General features: G+C 44.6%; 1 long non-coding RNA gene and 1 pseudogene across 1 annotated transcript; both read left to right on the top strand.

Annotated features, from left to right (window-relative positions):
• Window positions 1-6,194: 6,194 nt before the first annotated feature.
• LOC147023911 (uncharacterized) lies at window positions 6,195-7,141 on the top strand. Its single transcript, XR_015059761.1, has 3 exons — window positions 6,195-6,315; window positions 6,407-6,596; window positions 7,070-7,141. It is a non-coding gene; the product is annotated as an uncharacterized LOC147023911 (long non-coding RNA).
• Window positions 7,142-16,130: 8,989 nt separating this feature from the next.
• LOC147023912 (signal recognition particle RNA) lies at window positions 16,131-16,271 on the top strand (annotated as a pseudogene).
• Window positions 16,272-16,978: the final 707 nt, after the last annotated feature.

Genomic DNA, 16,978 nt, shown 5'->3' on the forward strand with positions numbered 1-16,978 from the left:
AGGACAACTGCCTCGCCACAAGCTTCAGTAAACCAAGGGCGGGAGGAAGGGTAAGACAACTGAACACGAGAGGGGATAAATCTGTGCATGAGGGAGAGCAAGTTTCTTTGAAAGAATTCCCAGGATGAGTTGATGTTTGAGAAAGTAGTGATAGGAGACCAGTCTGTAAGTTTGATGGCTGCTCGGAGACCCTGCCAGTCGGCTTGAGTGAAATGCCAGACTCGACGGCGGTGAGGTGGTTCTCTGATAACAGCCAGAGAGATGTCCACTTTAACAAGGACGTGGTCAGAAGAACCAATTGGAGCGAAGGAAGAGCAGCAGATATTGTCAGGGAAATTTGTCAAAACCAGATCCAGAAGAGATGGAGTACCATTGGTTGAGATCCGGGTCGGGAAGTTGACCGATTGAGTCAGTCCCAATGAGTCGCAGAAAGCTTTTGCTGAGGTGCCATGGCAGGTGAGAGAGGGACCCACACCTAGCCAACTGGCGTGATGACAATTGAAGTCACCACATAAGAGGAAGAGAGAGTTTGGATGAGAAGATAGAAGATGGTCCATGTTTTCGGATAGTGAGGTGTAGATGGAGTCATCACTGTTCGGTGGACGGTACAGTACACATATAAACATGAGGTGGGAGTGGAGGGGAAGCCGAAGCCAGAGGTATTCCTGGGGGTGTGGGGGAGTGAGAGCAGTGCATGGAGAGTGAGGAATAGAGTCTTTGATGAAGAGAGCAACACCTCCACCAGGACGAGGCTCAGGTCTGTCATACCGTAAGAGGGAGTAACCAGGGAGAGATACTTGGGAGTCAGACACGTCTTGGGAGAGGATGCAGCTATTCCTTGCTGGATCATCAACGTATTGGCCTCCTCATGGTTATTCTCTCTCAAATTGGAGACCCCTGTTGCTCGACGTCCGCCCAGATGCCGAAACGACTACCACCTTTGTTGAATCGTGGTTGTATTCTCGAGTTTTCTCTGCCAAGTACTCCGTCAGATCAGCCTTGGTTTGATCATGGGACAGAAATCGACTCATCGTGATGTGTTTGATGCTGGTATCATCCTTGACCTGATATTGGACTGGTGCCTTTCCTTGACGTCGTTTGTCTCTGGTTCTGCTCTTGAGGGAATCTTGCTTGTATGTATCAAAAACAAGAATTACATGGTCGAAGCCTCTGGTCAGACTCGTCACCCTATCATTGAAACATTCACTGAGGTCCTTCACTGTCACGACCATTGCTGGATTCTTGGTCATTTTCTGGACAACTACCATTCCATCCACGACTGCGACCTTCGTGCTAGTACTGCCAGCAATTACAGCATCAGCGGGTGCTGGTTCCATGTGTGTGGCATCAAGCTCATCTTCTGGTAAAGATGGTTCCTTGTTGGCAAACTTCTCCAAGTTGTGGATTAGCTTTGACTTGTCGGTGCATGACAGAAAGCTACCGTTTGGTGCAAACAGGGCCCTCGGTGTCACAGTCAATTCAAAGTTGCCAATTGCATCCTTCTGGTCGACGTCCCTACTAGATCTGGAGAGTACCATCAGTCTACCATACAAATCCTTGGTTTCTTTTCGATCTACTGTCTTGTCCCTGATCTTGATTGCTTGTGTTGTATTGCCAGACATGTACATTCTGTTCTTCTCCTTCTTCACTGGCGCCCATAGGCTGACATCACCATTGATCCGTTTAGCAACAAAATATTCATAGACATTCTGTCCCGTTTCATCAATGTTCAGTATCTGTGGTACAAATTCTTCTGGCACATAAGCATGGGTGACCACATTGAAGAGCTGGTTACCCTGAACTTCAAATGGATTTTCATGACTAAGTATGGCAGCCTTGATTCGGTCAATTGCATTGTGTTCACGCTTGACGACACTTGGAGACAGGTCATGGTGCTCAGTGATCTCACTTTCCTTCAGACCAAACTGTCCCTTAAACTCGCAAGACAGGCGTGACAGTTCAGGTGCAGCCAAGAAGAATCGCTGTCTGGCATTTGCATTATTTGATATGCCAATCAAACCAGAGTGAACCTTCAGCAACCTGTTCAGATGTTCAACAGCGTGGTCTGCTCCGATGGATACAAATGGGATAGTATTCTTGGTGACCGAAATATTGCCTGCTTCGAGCTCCCTCCAGGTCTCTGGATGGCTGGTCTTAAGGGCATACATGTCAGATGTGTACCTTGGCCAGAGCCGCTTGTACTTGATTCTGTCCATGGCAAAAAATGTTGCTGAGTTCTTCACCGGCTTGAAGATGAAGGTTTAAGTCGGCATTCCGAGATTTGCAACAAAATGCAGAATTGCCTCAACTCTGTGGAGATAGTTCATCATGGCCTTGAACATGGCATTCTTTGAGCGGCTGGCCTCCCATTCCTGAAGTCTCTCAAACAAGTTCTCATTGATGATGACTTGGAGCAGACAGTTGCTGGCTTGCTGCACTGATTCAGCTTTCAGTGTTTTTTCATGTTCTCCACAAGCAGTTTGAACTGTATCCGTTGCAACAACGCAGACTTCCTTTAGATGCGGATTGTCCTTGAAGAATTCTTCTATTCCCATTTCAGAGAGTGCCACATACCAGTATATCTGAGTATAAGTGAGCGTTTGTAATGGGTGCATTTCAGAATCTGTCTTGTGGTGGCAGATCCATACACATCGGCTTCTATCCAAGCATCGTCTATGCCAGAGTTCTCTATGGATGCACCCAGACCTCTCAGTGCAGCCATGACGACATGTAGCTCTCCCAATCTGGGAATGATTATGCCTTTTAAGTCAGGCCGAGCATCCAGTAGCTGAATTACCTTCTCATAGAGGGCCAAGTCACAGGAAATGACAGTCGGGTGATCTTTCCCAACAGCAAGCTCTTTCAATCTGCGACATTGTTCTAACACAGTCATTAGCGTTGACCACTCATGTGCTACCTCAGGCATCAGAGGCAGAGCTCCGATCTGCGTCACCGCCAACGGGCGTGTTGGAAGGAGAGAGTTGTAGCCAGCCCAACAAGGGAGCTTTGTAAGAATTCTTTCTGTTTGTTCTGGAGAGAGCCAACGTTAAGACCCATCCCAGGTGTGTCAGCTGGTAGTGTTTGGAATTACAAAAATTCAAAAAAGAGTGGAATTCAAAAAAAGCGTTTTTCACCCCAAAACGACCTTTCCAAAAGTTGAAAAAATGTGAAACATCATTTTTTTTCTCTTTAAATAGATTTTAAACTTCTCAAAAATCTATAGGTTTGCTACTCTCCAAAAAATTCCAACGAAATTACACAAGGAACCTGACTACGAAAGCTGATTGATCATGGAACACACCCCATGGATCAGCTTTTTGCGTGAGTTTGTGTTTAAGGCTAGCGGTGAGATTAGGGGGTTATCGTTACTCTAATCATGTAAAATAATTTGAAATTTATCTACAGGAGCGGCCAGGAGTATCATGTTATTCTTTTTATTACTGCCAATTATTGTCATTATTATTGTAAATATTATTAATATGCGAGATAATTATTCTGAGATATCCTTGGAAAAATGGCACAATAAGGTGGAACGATAGTCAAGCTGCTATATATACATCTTTCCAATGCAGAAAAGGTAATAAAATGGGAATTCCTCTGGATTTTTTTTGCAATCGAGGTGAAAGCAACATTGGCTAAATGAGTGTGAAAATAACATGGAGTCCTCTTACTCGTGAGTCATGAAACAATGGAGGGTTCTGAAGCGTCATCCGTAATACCCTCTCTCACCACCACCAGGAGTGGCATGACACGGGACACATTTACGAAGATGCTGTAATTTGCGTCGCACCACCTTCGAAATTCCTGGTGAGTAGGGCAAACGAAGTCGCTACAACCTTTGCCAGACGACCAGTAGTCCCCTCGACAAGTTAAATTGGTTGAGATTGCACAAGTAATGACCGAATACATCGATGTCAGATGGATGAAGGTCAAAATGTGTATATTTCTATGATGACCGATTGACAAGTTAACATGGGTCCCACTGGGTCATTATTGTGTTTTACATGGGGCCCCCAAATGACTAACGCCACCTCTGCTGCTGGGTAGGATTTCAGCTTTTATTTCTCCTCATTGTACATAAGTTTGTCTTTTTGACTCGCTTGGTTTGTTCCCGTTATTATAGCGTCTTGTCGACCCTCTTCCCTGGACCTTGCATTATTACAAAAAAAGAAAAATCGTTCAAAAGGTAAGAGCGTGTTTCAGCTATCTGCTTTCCATGTGTGTTTGCCATCGTTTCAGCTCATTTGGACGACATTGGGGAATGGTAAAAGTAAAGTAATATTGAATGCAGTGCCTTAAAAGACCACTTGGACCATCTCTTAGGGGGTAAGGTCCTGGCTCTGAGTATTTCCGTGTTAACGGATACCTGGACACAACTATATATCGTTGACACAAGTGCAGGCTATTAAAAAAAATATATATATATATATATATATATATATATATATATATATATATATTGTTATGGCTTTCAGAATCCGATCCGACGAATGCATACAAACGTCCAGGTCCTCAGATAGTTATTTCCCTAAATGCATGTTCAAGATAGAGCCATCCCCATGTCTGGTGGGATTCTAAATGTGATGCATTGAGAAGGGTAAAGAATAGATTCCCTCACTTATGGAAAGCTCCTTTTTCTCTTTACGACAGACACATTCACGCACGTGAGATAGCCATTTGTCCAACGGAGGCTTGACACCCACCCTTTTCCATCCACATTGACACCCACTTCTTTCACCGACGCCAAGACCCGCCTTTTTCCATCGATGTTTGACACCCCGTTCAGCAGCTATATGGACGCTAACTGGCTATTTTTCATATCGGGCTGAACATTGAGGTGATAATTGTTGTTGACGTTTTATGAGCGCTTTACATTTTCGCTCGTTAATTCTGACAAATGGCTGCTTTTTGCCATTCGTCCAGAACCACAAACATGGCATCGTAAGCCAGGAATAATTGCGGGATGTGCGGGTTGTCACGGCAATGATTCGCAAATGGGGCGGGTGGATTTTCCTGGAGTCTGCGCTCGCCCAGACATGCCGCTGATAAAAAGAGGACGAGAGGTCCGTTCTTGGTGGTGGGTCAGTCGACAACGAGTCAGTTGGCGTCAGTGAGTCGGTATCAGTCAGACGGCTTTACCAGTCAGTCAGGTGACTTTACCAGTCAGTGAGTCGGTGTCAGTCAGACGGCTTTTCCAGTCAGTCGTTGCCAGTGAGTTGGTGACGGCCTCAGCGTCTCGGTGTGCCTCACAGCACCTCAAAGTCTCACAGCTCCTAACAGCTGTCCGTCAATTGTGGCTCCTGGTGGTGGGTGATGCTCGGACCGTTAATGCTCCTACTGCTCGAGACCTGCTCTTGGCATGCCTGATTCTTGGGGGTAACGTCAATTGGTGTTGAAGCCTGTTTGCAAATGGGTGCACAGCAAGGCTGGGCGCTGGCAACAAACAAGGCATGCTCACACATTTCAAGACGTCTTTATTTGGTGAGCGAGACGATTTCTCTTCCCCACCTGAATTATCTGCTGTGTACCCTTATCTGTGTTTAATTGTTAAGTAAGTCAATCCCAGATAAGCATCTGCTCTTTGTCTCTTTTTCTATCAGTGCCAGTAGATGATAAATGGGGTTTCTGGGATGCCCATTCAAATGAATGGGGAAAAAGGGAAAACTTTCTGACCCAAGCCCCAAAAGCTCAAAATGGGAGACACTTCCTCCACACCTATCCCCTTCCCTCCCATACAAGCAAATGTAAAATTAAGATGATGAAAGATTGAGACTTACTGATTAAAGCACTTCTTCCCTTTAATATTTTCATTGTACTCAAAGAGTGAACCAACGAATATTTGCCCATGTTCTACTTTAGGGAATAACTTAATTTTCTGATCACAATCATTTCCATCGAGTATATTCACAAAGAATAACTTGGAACTTGGTTCTTGGTTTAAGTGTCTTTGTTGAGCAGAAATGAAATGATAAACTTCTCTTAATGCTCTTATTTTTCATAGTCTTTCCAAATTCAACATTATGTGTTATTTTATGTAAGTTTTTTTTTTCTCAAAATAATTTGAAGCAAGCTGTTTCATTTTCTGGCTAAAATGAGTCGGACTGCTTGAGAACCGAGCTGCCTCCCTGAAGCAAAAACACGAATTCCTTCTTTTGAGACACACCCGAAGAAACCCATTGTTTCCACATTTCCTATATGAGTTATCAACTCGGACTATTTAATACCAAACGCGAACTTAGTTTGTTTTATTCAGAACACGGAGTGTTCAGAAGATTACTTCAACCTTGCAGATCAATCATTTTCACAAGATGAGAGGTGAGATCCTTAAACCAATTCATTATTTGTTGTTTTATACAGAATTAAATCATTATACAACCAATAATTATTGTATGTTTTTTTCTAACAGGTTGTCCCCAATAAGAACATCGTTGATAACTGAACTGGAAAATGAGGCCATTGAATATCACGAGGAATGGCAAAAAATGAATGACATCCTTAAAGACATTCAATCGTTTAGAAGAAATAATGAATGACATTATTGTTGGTTGGAAGGAAGTCCTCTCACGTCCTCTGACCTTGAATGAGTCAAGTCAAAGGTCAGAAATTATCCGTGTGTGTGTGTGCGTGTCTCTCCCTCTGTGTGTCTCTCTGTGTGTGTCTCTGTGTGTGTGTGTCTCTGTGTGTTTCTGTCTGTCTCTGTGTGTTTCTGTCTCTGTCTCTTTCTGTATCTGTCTGTATCTGTCTGCCTCTCTCTGTCTTTGTCTCTCTCTCTCTCTCTCTCTCTCTCTCTCTCTCTCTCTCTCTCTCTCTCTCTCTCTCTCTCTCTCTCTCTCTCTCTCTCTCTCTCCCTCTGTCTCTATCTCTGTCTCTATGTCTCTGTCTATATCTCTCTTGAGTGTTGACTCATTATTATTATTATTTTTTTCAGTTTAAACACTTGTCTGGATGAACGTGGCACAAAACTTAATCTTCTGTAGGTAAATGTTTAATTTATTATTTTATTAATACTGTATCATGACATATTCATCTTTATATACCCTAATTGTTCTTCCCTCTTTGTTTTGAACAGAATATGTCGACCGAGTTTCAAAATCACAAACCATCAGACTGCTGCGAAAGAAGATTTTGTTCAATGTTTTTACTTAAATTCTTGTTTAATTAAATTATATATGCTTTGCTTACAATTATTTAATACTTAATTACAAAAAAGAATAAAGGAGATGTAAAGGGGAGGGGGCGTTTTGGGAGGGTTAGAGTTAGGGTTGGGGGGTAGGTGCGCTCCCCAATGACCCACCACCCCCCTCATCCCTCTCCCCTCTCCCCTCCCTGTGTGTGTGGGGATGAGGGGGTAGTGGGTCAAAGGTGGGGGTGCACAGGGGGAAGGGGGTGGGGCTTGTGTGGGTAGGTGGGGCTTGTGTGTGGGGGGTTTGTGTGAATGTGGCTTGTGTGGATGGAGAATTTTTTTTTAATTAAGTAAACATGTTGTGTGTGTGGGGAACTAATAAACTAATCACTAATTATGTGGATATGATGGATGTGGATGTGGCTTATGTGGGTGGGGTTTGTGCTGTATCACGTGATTGGGTTTTCGTATATCATGACTCGCCCGCAAGGGGTGGCAGTGATGTACATCCGGACGCGCATTAAAGCGGAGTTACTGCTAACGCTCTCGTTCTCCATGTTCCGCTGCGCCTCGGACATTACAGTTGGTAGACGAGTCACGGTGCACGGACAGGTGCCCGTTTTCGTCGGAGATGTCTTCGAATCGTTTTCGGAGCAATTGGGATGCTATTTCCACGCGAATGATGTGGTCAACGAGCGCAAACAGAAGTCGATCTTGCTCGCCTCGCTATCGGCGGAACATTATCGACTGCTGAGTGATTTGGTGGCGCCGGACAAGCCCAGTGATGACGGGCTGTCGTTTCAGGACATTGTGCAGAAGATGAAAGCACACATGGTGCTGGAGAAGTCATTACAGCTGGCTCGATGCCAGTTCGATCACCTCGCGAAAGGTACAGGGGAGCGTGGCGCGGATGAAGCATTCTTCCGTGGCCTGCAAGTTCACGGTGGGGGAGCGTCCAGCTCGACTCAGAGATCGCTTTATTTCTGGTTTACAAGATGCGAAAATGGTTTCGGCGATTCTGCGGCTAGAGGGTGAAGCCATTGCATTCACCTCAGCGGTCGACACTGCCACAGCTGTCGAGCAGACTCTCGGAGATGTTCGGGCCATTGCCGGCCACGGCATGCCAGATGGCCCGGGGGCCCACGCGGTATTGCGAGCGCCCCGGGACGCACGCGCGACCTTCGGTGCGGGCCGGGGCCAAACGTCGCCGCGCGGCCGCACGAGCGGCGAGGTGACGCCGCAGACGTGTTTGGGATGCTGAGGTCGACACTTGCGCCATGTGTGCCCGTATAAAGACACCTTGTGTTTACATTGTCACAAGGTGGGTCATCTGAAGCGTGTGTGCCGAGGGGCGTTGGCCACCGTTAAGGTCATGGACGGTGATGTGCGGGGCGACCCCGGCGACCCGGGGCGGAACTGGCAGCCGTTGATGAGCCTGTTTTCAATTGGCCCTGCGGTGGCATGCCCGATGATGGTGGAAATCGAAGTGAACAGAACGCTGATCACGTTTCAGGTTGATACGGGAGCGGCAGTGTCGATCATCGGCGAACAGACCGTGCGTAGACTCAACGGCCTGAGGCTTATCAGGTCGGACCTCACACTGTTCACGTACACCCGCGAAAAGATAGCGCCAGTCGGGATGGCAGACGTGTCTGTAGTCTACCAAGGCTAGGTCACCACACTTCCGTTGTACGTTGTGCGGGGGAGGGGACCGTCTCTCCTTGGTCGGGACTGGCTGACCCGCATCAGGCTAGATTGGGCCGCCGTTCACCTTGTGCAACCCGTGCCGAGCCGATGGGAGGATCAGTTGGAGAAGATTCTTCAAAGACATCAAGGGTTGTTTTGCGACGACCTTGGGAAACTCAAGGATGTGCAGGCAAAGCTCTTCCTGAAGGAGGGGGTGGTTCCTCGTTTTTGTAAACCACGACCGGTGCCGTATGCCCTGCGGGACAAGGTCAAGGGTGAACTGGATAGGCTGGAGGCCTGTGGAGTGATTGAACGGGTGTCGTACTCAGATTGGGCCACCCCGGTCGTCACGGTGCTGAAACGGAATGGAGACGTCCGATTGTGTGGGGACTTCAAGTCCACGATTAACCCGGGGCTCAGCGTGGAGCAATATCTGCTGCCGTCAATCGATGAAATAGATGCACGATTGGCGGGGAGTCAATACTTCACGAAGCTTGATCTGCGTGATGCATATTTTCACCTGGCGATGAATCCCGGGAGTATCGACCTTTTGACAATCAACACGTGTCAAGGGCTCTATCGATATACCCGACTGTTTTGGGATTGCTTCGGCCCCGGCCTTGTGGCAGAAAGCCATGGATCAGGTTTGCATTGGCCTGTCTGCTCAAACCTACCTGGACGATGTGCTCATTGCGGGGAAAACAGCAGACGAGCATCTTGCGAACATTGCCCAGGTACTGACGAAGCTGGAAGCGTGCGGCCTGCGCTTGAACAGGGACAAGTGCGCATTCTTCAAGCAGCGCTTGGAATACCTTGGGCACATCATCACGCCGGAGGGGCTGTTGAAAGGCCCTCGGAAGGTGGAGGCAATTCAGCACATGCCACCGCCTCGCGACAAGACGCAACTGCGCTCGTTCATTGGTATGGCACAGTATTACCAAAGATTTGTGCGCGGGCTCAGCTCACAGCTTGCACCATTAATGCGGTTGCTCAGGAAGGACGAGCGCTGGGCCTGGGGTCCTGCACACCAGGCGTCGTTCGACCGAGTCAAGCGGCTGCTCAGAGGATACGGTCCTCGTGCACTACGAGCCTGCAATCTGCTCTCATTGGCATGCGACAGCTCTGCATATGGCATCGGGGCAGTGCTCTCCCACAGGATGGACGATGGTTCCGAGCGGCCTGTTTGTTTTGCATCCCGGACCCTGTCCACAGCAGAGCGGGAATATGCCCAGATCGAGCGCGAGGCTCTTAGCCTTGTCTGGGGTGTGCGGAGGTTTCATCAATACCTGCTGGGGCGGCATTTCACTTTGCAGACGGATCACAAACCACTTCAATTCATCCTGAGACCCGAACGCGGGGTACCGGTGGTGGTGGCCGCGAGAATACAGCGGTGGTGTCTATCTCTTGCTGCTTACAGCTACGATATTCAGTTCTGAAGCACCGAAAAGCATGCAAACTGCGACGGGCTCTCGCACTTGCCTTGCGCGGAGGGTCCAGCATCGTCTGAATCAGCCGACCGGGTTGATGTGTTCGTGCTGGGCCAAGTCCAAAGCGGGCCGATCACGGCCAAACAGGTCGCGGTGGAATCGGCTCATGATCCAGTGTTCGCCCGTGTCGTTCAGGCGATTTTTCTATGGGGAAATGGAGCAATCTACCTTCAACACCGGCATTTCAGCCTTTCGCGTCGCGTGCATCGGAGCTGTCGTTGGTCCAACAGTGCGTTATGTGGGGAATGAGGGCGGTGATTGCACCGAAGTTCAGGCAGCAGTGTTTGGAAGAACTACATGTCAGTCACCTTGACGTCGTGAAAACCAAGAGTCTTGCTCGTAGCCTGTTGTGGTGGCCAGGGTTGGACAAAGACATTGAGCAGATGGTTAAGCATTGCACCACGTGTCAAACAGATGCTGATAACCCGCGTCGAGCTTCGGGACTGTGGCCAACCCCAGACAGGGCCTGGCAGAGGGTCCATGGGGATTTTGCAGGGCCGGTCAATGGCAAAATGTTTTTGATTGTGATCGATGCATTCTCAAAATGGCCGGAGGTTGTAGTAATACATCAGCAAACATTACAATAGAAAAACTGCAGATGATCTTTGCTAATAAAGGATTACCCGAGATTCTGGTCTCTGATAATGGTCCGCAGTTAATTGCCGGTGTATTTGATGAGTTTATGCGTCAAAATGGTATTCGACATCTGAGGTCCGCACCGTATCATCCTGCGATGAACGGGCAGGCGGAGTCATTTGTTAAAATGTTGAAACGGGCTTTGCGCAGGGGGGGTGTTGCACCTGTGCAGACGGTGGTCGATGTCTTTTTGCTCCAATTCAGGAACGCTATTCATCCTGTCGCGTGCGATTCTTCTGCCATTCGTCTCTATGGACGGGCATTGCGGTCCAGACTGGATTTGCTGCGACCTGGAGGGTCGGTGAGTGGGGCGGTGTCGCGCCCGACGCTGCTGCGCAGTTTTGATGTGGGACAGCGGGTAATGGTGCGCGATTATTTCCACGGTTCCAAATGGGTGCCGGCTGTGGTCTCTGTGGTACTGGGGCCGGCAAATTGCATGGTGCAGACTGATAGTGGGAAGGTGTGTTAGCGGCACGTGGACCAAGTGCATGATCGCTGTTCAGCATCACCCCCCCTCCCCTTGCCGAGCGATGTGGGACCCCCTCCTGTGTTGTCGCGGTGACCGGGCGTTGTATCGCCAGGGCCGGACGTGCCGACGCCCGCGGGGTCTTCACCTGATTCAGTCCTGCCTGAGGACGATGGGCAAGCTTGTCGGCCGGGGGCGGTTGTTGTTGCGGATGGGGCAAGTCTGGCGAGGGTGTCACCTCGACCGAGCCGGGAGGCGTCTGAGCCTGGGCCATCTGGCGGCGCTGCCCACCCGTGGCGGGTCAGGAAATGACCGCGGTACCTGGAGGATTTTGAATATTGACTGGTTTCGTTTGGTCATGTTATAATTGTCATTTCACCATTGGAATTGTCATTTTACAAGGGGAGGAGTGTGCTGTATCACGTGATTGGGTTTTCGTATATCATGACTCGCCCGCTAGGGGTGGCAGTGATGTACATCCGGATGCGCAATAAAGCGGAGTTACTGCTAACGCTCTCGCTCTCGCTCTCCATGTTCCGCTGCGCCTCGGACATTACAGGGTTTGCGTGGGTGGGGCTTGTATGGATGTGGCTTTTGTGAGTGGGGTTTGCGTGGGTGGGGTTTGCGTGGGTGGGGTTTGCGTGGGTGGGGTTTGCGTGGGTGGGGTTTGTGTGGGTGGGGCTTGTGTGGGCAGAGTCAAAAAGGGGCGGAGTTAAAAAAGGGGTGGAGTCAAAAAAGTTTTCAATTTATCTTTGTCTTTTGTAATTCCTGTGAATAAAATGAACCTAAAATCTCTTCCCCCTTTCCATCTCGTAATTTGTAAGTCCAAGGGTTTTTTTCAATATATCTTTGTCTTTTCTAATTCCTGTGAATAAAATGAACCTAAAATCTCTTCCCCCTTTAAATCACATAATTTGTAAGTCCAAGGAACTGTACCAACGACATCAACAATTTTAAAAAGTTCATTTGTCCATCGTTTGGAATAACCTTTTTCAAAATGAGATTTCCACCTGTATATTCTTACTATATCACCAACTTTGAACTTAGGCTTTCTGACAATCTCTTTTTCATATTTTAATTTTGTAAATGTATCTGATGGTTTAATTTTCAATGAGGTATGAATCGTATCATTGTACTTATCTACAATGTCCTGAATTAAAGATAACCATTGTTGAGAACCGAGTTCAGTGAATTTTTTTTTATCTCGTCTCTCTTTTAAAGTGCGATTAAAGCGCTCAATAACCGCTTTTCCTTCATTAAAGGTGCTGGAAAATGTAATGTTGTTATTTTTTAGAAAATTCATAAATGTTTTGTTGTAGAACTCTGTACCCTCATCAGTCCACAATTTTTTTAGGTTTTCTCTTGCTTTTATTGAATATCTGTTGGAAAGCTAACAAGAGTATTACCTGTTTTGTTTTTCAAAGGAACAACCCATGCATATCTACTCCTCAAATCAATAACGGTTAAAACACACTTGTACCCCTTATCATTATTGAGTTCAATTATATCAGCGGACCAGATATAATCAACTTCCTTGGAATAAACCTTCCTTCTATGAAACTTTGTGATTATTGGTTTTTGTAATTCATCAGCTAATTGCTCTTCAATGTTAATGACATCATTAGAGCCTATAATTCGTTTTGAATTTCCAAGCCCAAGTTTCAATTTAGCACTGATCATCTTCACGATGAACCTATCAACTTTTTCTCTCAAGGTTTGATTTTGTATCAGAGACAAATTATACAGCATTTCCCTTCGGCTTCATGTTTCTCTTCCAAAGTTATGGTATTCCCATAATCAATATCATGCTTCATGCACACTTCATCAACCCAATTGATAGGTTTGCTCCACGGTTTAGGATTGTCAGCCTCATCTAATCTTTTATTCAAGTTTCTTCCTGGACCACAGAAAGAATATCCTGGTAGATGTAATTCCCCTGGTATTCCAGTTGTTGTAAATTTACTTCCTGATAAAAACTTTTGTATATCTCCCCCTCGTTTATATTTGGTGATGAATTTACTCTTTTTTGAGCCACACACCGAACATGTACCTTTTTGTATAACTCTATTATTTTTACTTTAAACATACGAAATATTTTTGCTCTGTTTTCTTTTTACATTTGAGACAATAACTCATTTATTTATGTGAAAAATTCCAACAGAGTGCGAAAACCTTTTTATTTTCCAACATGCACATTTGAATCTTAATTTTTATAACATAAAGAATCCTTAGAAATGCCTTCACTCTCTCCTCCATTTATTTTACAAAAAAATGTAAAACTTTAAGCAAAGTCAATGACACCAACATCATCAATAATATAATCTTTTCCTTCTTTCTCTTCTCCACTTTCTCGTTTAAATCTTTTCCCTGAAATTGATATTAATCCTCTTGACGCATATATTTCTAATAGACTTGCCAATTCTTTGTTTTCCTCCACAGTGCGTTGAGATTGATTTTATTTTCTGGAATACCTTTTGATCTTTTTATAATCTCACTGGTTTCCATATTTTTATATTTATTTATTCTCTCTCTTTCCTCCCTCTCCCTCTCCTCCTTCTCTCTCTCTCTCTCTTCTCTATCTTCTCCCTCTCCTCCCTCTCCTCCTTCTCTCTCTCTTCTCTCTCTCTCTCTCTCTCTCTCTCTCTCTCTCTCTCTCTCTCTCTCTCTCTTCTCCATCTCCTCCTTCTCTCTTGCCTCAGTTTCTTCAACTCCTTCCTCATCCCTTACTATCCTTGAATCACTTTCACCCCAGAGAATATCATACATATATTCATCTGGATTCTGCGATACTCTTATATCCACAATTATTTTTTCTCATAATAGAAAACCAATAAGATTTGCTGATGATTTCTAAAAGAGTTTTATATTTCATCACCTTTATAAGTTCATTTTTATTGAATATTTTAATCAAATCTCTATTTGTGGGGTTTTTAATATCAGTATAAGGCCAGTTCTTAATTGAAAAATGCTCGTGTCTATGTGCCAATTCATAAGGAATGTAAAATCTAACACCCTTTTCTTGTAGGTATCCTTGAATACAAAAATTATAGAATTTTTTTGAAGCCTTCTTGCTGTCATTTATATATCAGAAATATATGATAGATTAATATGATGACACGTAATACCACCCCATCTTCCTGTTGTTAAATCAGTTTATATTCCTCGACTTTGTATAATTATCCAATTTCCTTCCTTCTTTGTCATATAAACTATTGCTTCACCATCATATAATTTCCTATTCCCGAAATCGTGTATTTGTTGTTTGCGAATTGTGCTTCCACATATCTCCTGATTTTTACCAAGAGGATAATATTCTTCTTTATGAGTGATTAAAATCGGGTAGGTCTTCAAGGTTAAATGAAAAAGACCAATTATATCCTAAATCACACATATTATACCTCCATTTCTATCTTCTCATATTAACTGTACTTCCTTCTTTATAAAATTCAATACTAAGCAGATAATTGAATTTAAGAAGAAAAGGTGTATGGTTTGTTGAACCAGGTGTTGTGGTTGTAATTTCTACTTGTTTAACAAAACGTGCCATTTTATTTAAGGATATACATTGTGATAAATCACTTCATCTCACCAGGTCATTCGCGTCAATCGGGCTTGGATAATTTATTAATTTATAAACATTTTTCATCTTAATATTTTTGATATACTATATTTCTCTCGTTTAGCCTGTTCCTTTGTGTAATAATTTGATAAATCAATATCCAGTTCTTGGGATACACCAAAGATAGAACCATCTTTTCCAACGCAAGTCATTTATATTAGATTAAAAATAATGTCATTAAAAAATTTATTTTTGTTGAGTTGATATAACACATATAGACATAATTGACCACAACACTTGGAATTTAATTCTTGGACTTGAAATGTTTGATAAACACCATTCTGTGAGAATTTTAATACTTCAACAAGTGGTGGAAGACCATAACTATCAACATAATATTTGTCTTGACTATTAAAAATGCAAACCCAATGAGAACCATTCCCATTATTATCTTCTAAGTTCATAATAATATTCTTTGTATGTTTAGACACATTTGTTAATTCATCTCTCATACAAATAACCACATTATGAATTGTTAATTTATTACAATATTTGATAAGTTCTAGATTTGATGTTGTATTCTTTCCGAATTCTTTAAACCACTCATCAATGCTCATTTATTTATTAGAAATACATAATCCATTACCCCTTTTAGTTAATTTTACACCTGCTTGTGCGATAGAAGAAAGCATATCTCCAACTAATAATCTCGCTTTATTAGGTAGGCTTTCAAGTTTTTCAGCAAAATCTATAATTACACCACTTCCACTAATTTGTTTCTCCAACTCTTTGTTATGTCTTTCTAACTCTTTTTTTTTTGAGCCCGGAGTTGAGCCTTCCTTTCGTTGGCAGTTTTCACCGCTGCTGAAATACCACCCGTCAATGCTCCAGCCGCAATTAAACCAGCAAATAAAGGAATTTGAAATGGGAGAAATCCTCCACTCGTCTCTCTTATTGAATATTTCTTCAACATTGGTTTTGACATTTTAATTTTAAGTGAGCCAGTATTGTTCAAGATTTTCACCTGTTCTCTTGTGAGCAAAACATCAATTCTTACTGCTCCTTTTCTCTGAATTGTATTAACGTGAATCATGCAAGGCTTTTGATTTTGAATACAAGATGATAGTTCATGAAAATTGATTTGATTAACATATACCCCAGTTGGTACTTTAAACCGGGCGTAGTGGCGTGCGCCTGTAATCCGGCTACTCGGAGGCTTGGGTTGGAGGATCGCTTGAGGACGGGAGCTCTGTGCTGGGCCGTGCTATGAGAGGGTGTAGGGCAGCCCGGAATCATGGCGAAACCCAATCCTTATCCCTGTGTCATAAGAGGCGACCAGGGTTGCGTCAGGAAGGGCATCCGGCATAAAACCTGTGCCAAATCAGTATGCGGATCATAACGGATGATCCGCTGTGGCGACCCCTAACGGGAGCAGCCGAAAGACGAACAACAACATACCCCAGTTGGTACTTTACTACTCATTTATTTATCAAAAAAATTATTATCATAATAACTAATCATAACACCATTATCTGTATTAATCTGTAATTCTGTTTCTTCCAAAAGCAAACAATATTGTTGTAGATTTCCGCCCGCCGGCGTGCGGACGACCGCTTCTCGCCCACCGAACGGACAATCTAGTCGCAGCCTTCCGGATCAAACGCCGGAATCCCGCTATGGGTGTGTTTTGAGCACACCACAGCCTAGTCAACACTCTACCCGCGCTACAGGGTCAATCGCCGAATTGTCGATATACCTAATTAATCGCGCGGGCAGACTACCGAGAGACTGCATCTCAACGGGGCCCGCTTGAAACGAGCCGCTTAAGCAGCTCACTTCGTTTTGGGATAACCGAGCAGGGTATTATCGCGAGGCCCCATTGGACCCAATTCTATTATCGGCTATTTAAAAACCAACTATTATTCTGAATGCAATACGGCGGTTCAATGGAGGGAAAGGACGCAACGAACAGGTTTACATTCACACAAGGACATTTATTATAATAAAGTACGTATGCAGGC

The sequence above is a fragment of the Eptatretus burgeri genome, chromosome 7 (assembly GCF_056783735.1).
Source record: "Eptatretus burgeri isolate ZD-2024b chromosome 7, Ebu_testis_v1, whole genome shotgun sequence".
Taxonomy (NCBI): domain Eukaryota; kingdom Metazoa; phylum Chordata; class Myxini; order Myxiniformes; family Myxinidae; genus Eptatretus; species Eptatretus burgeri.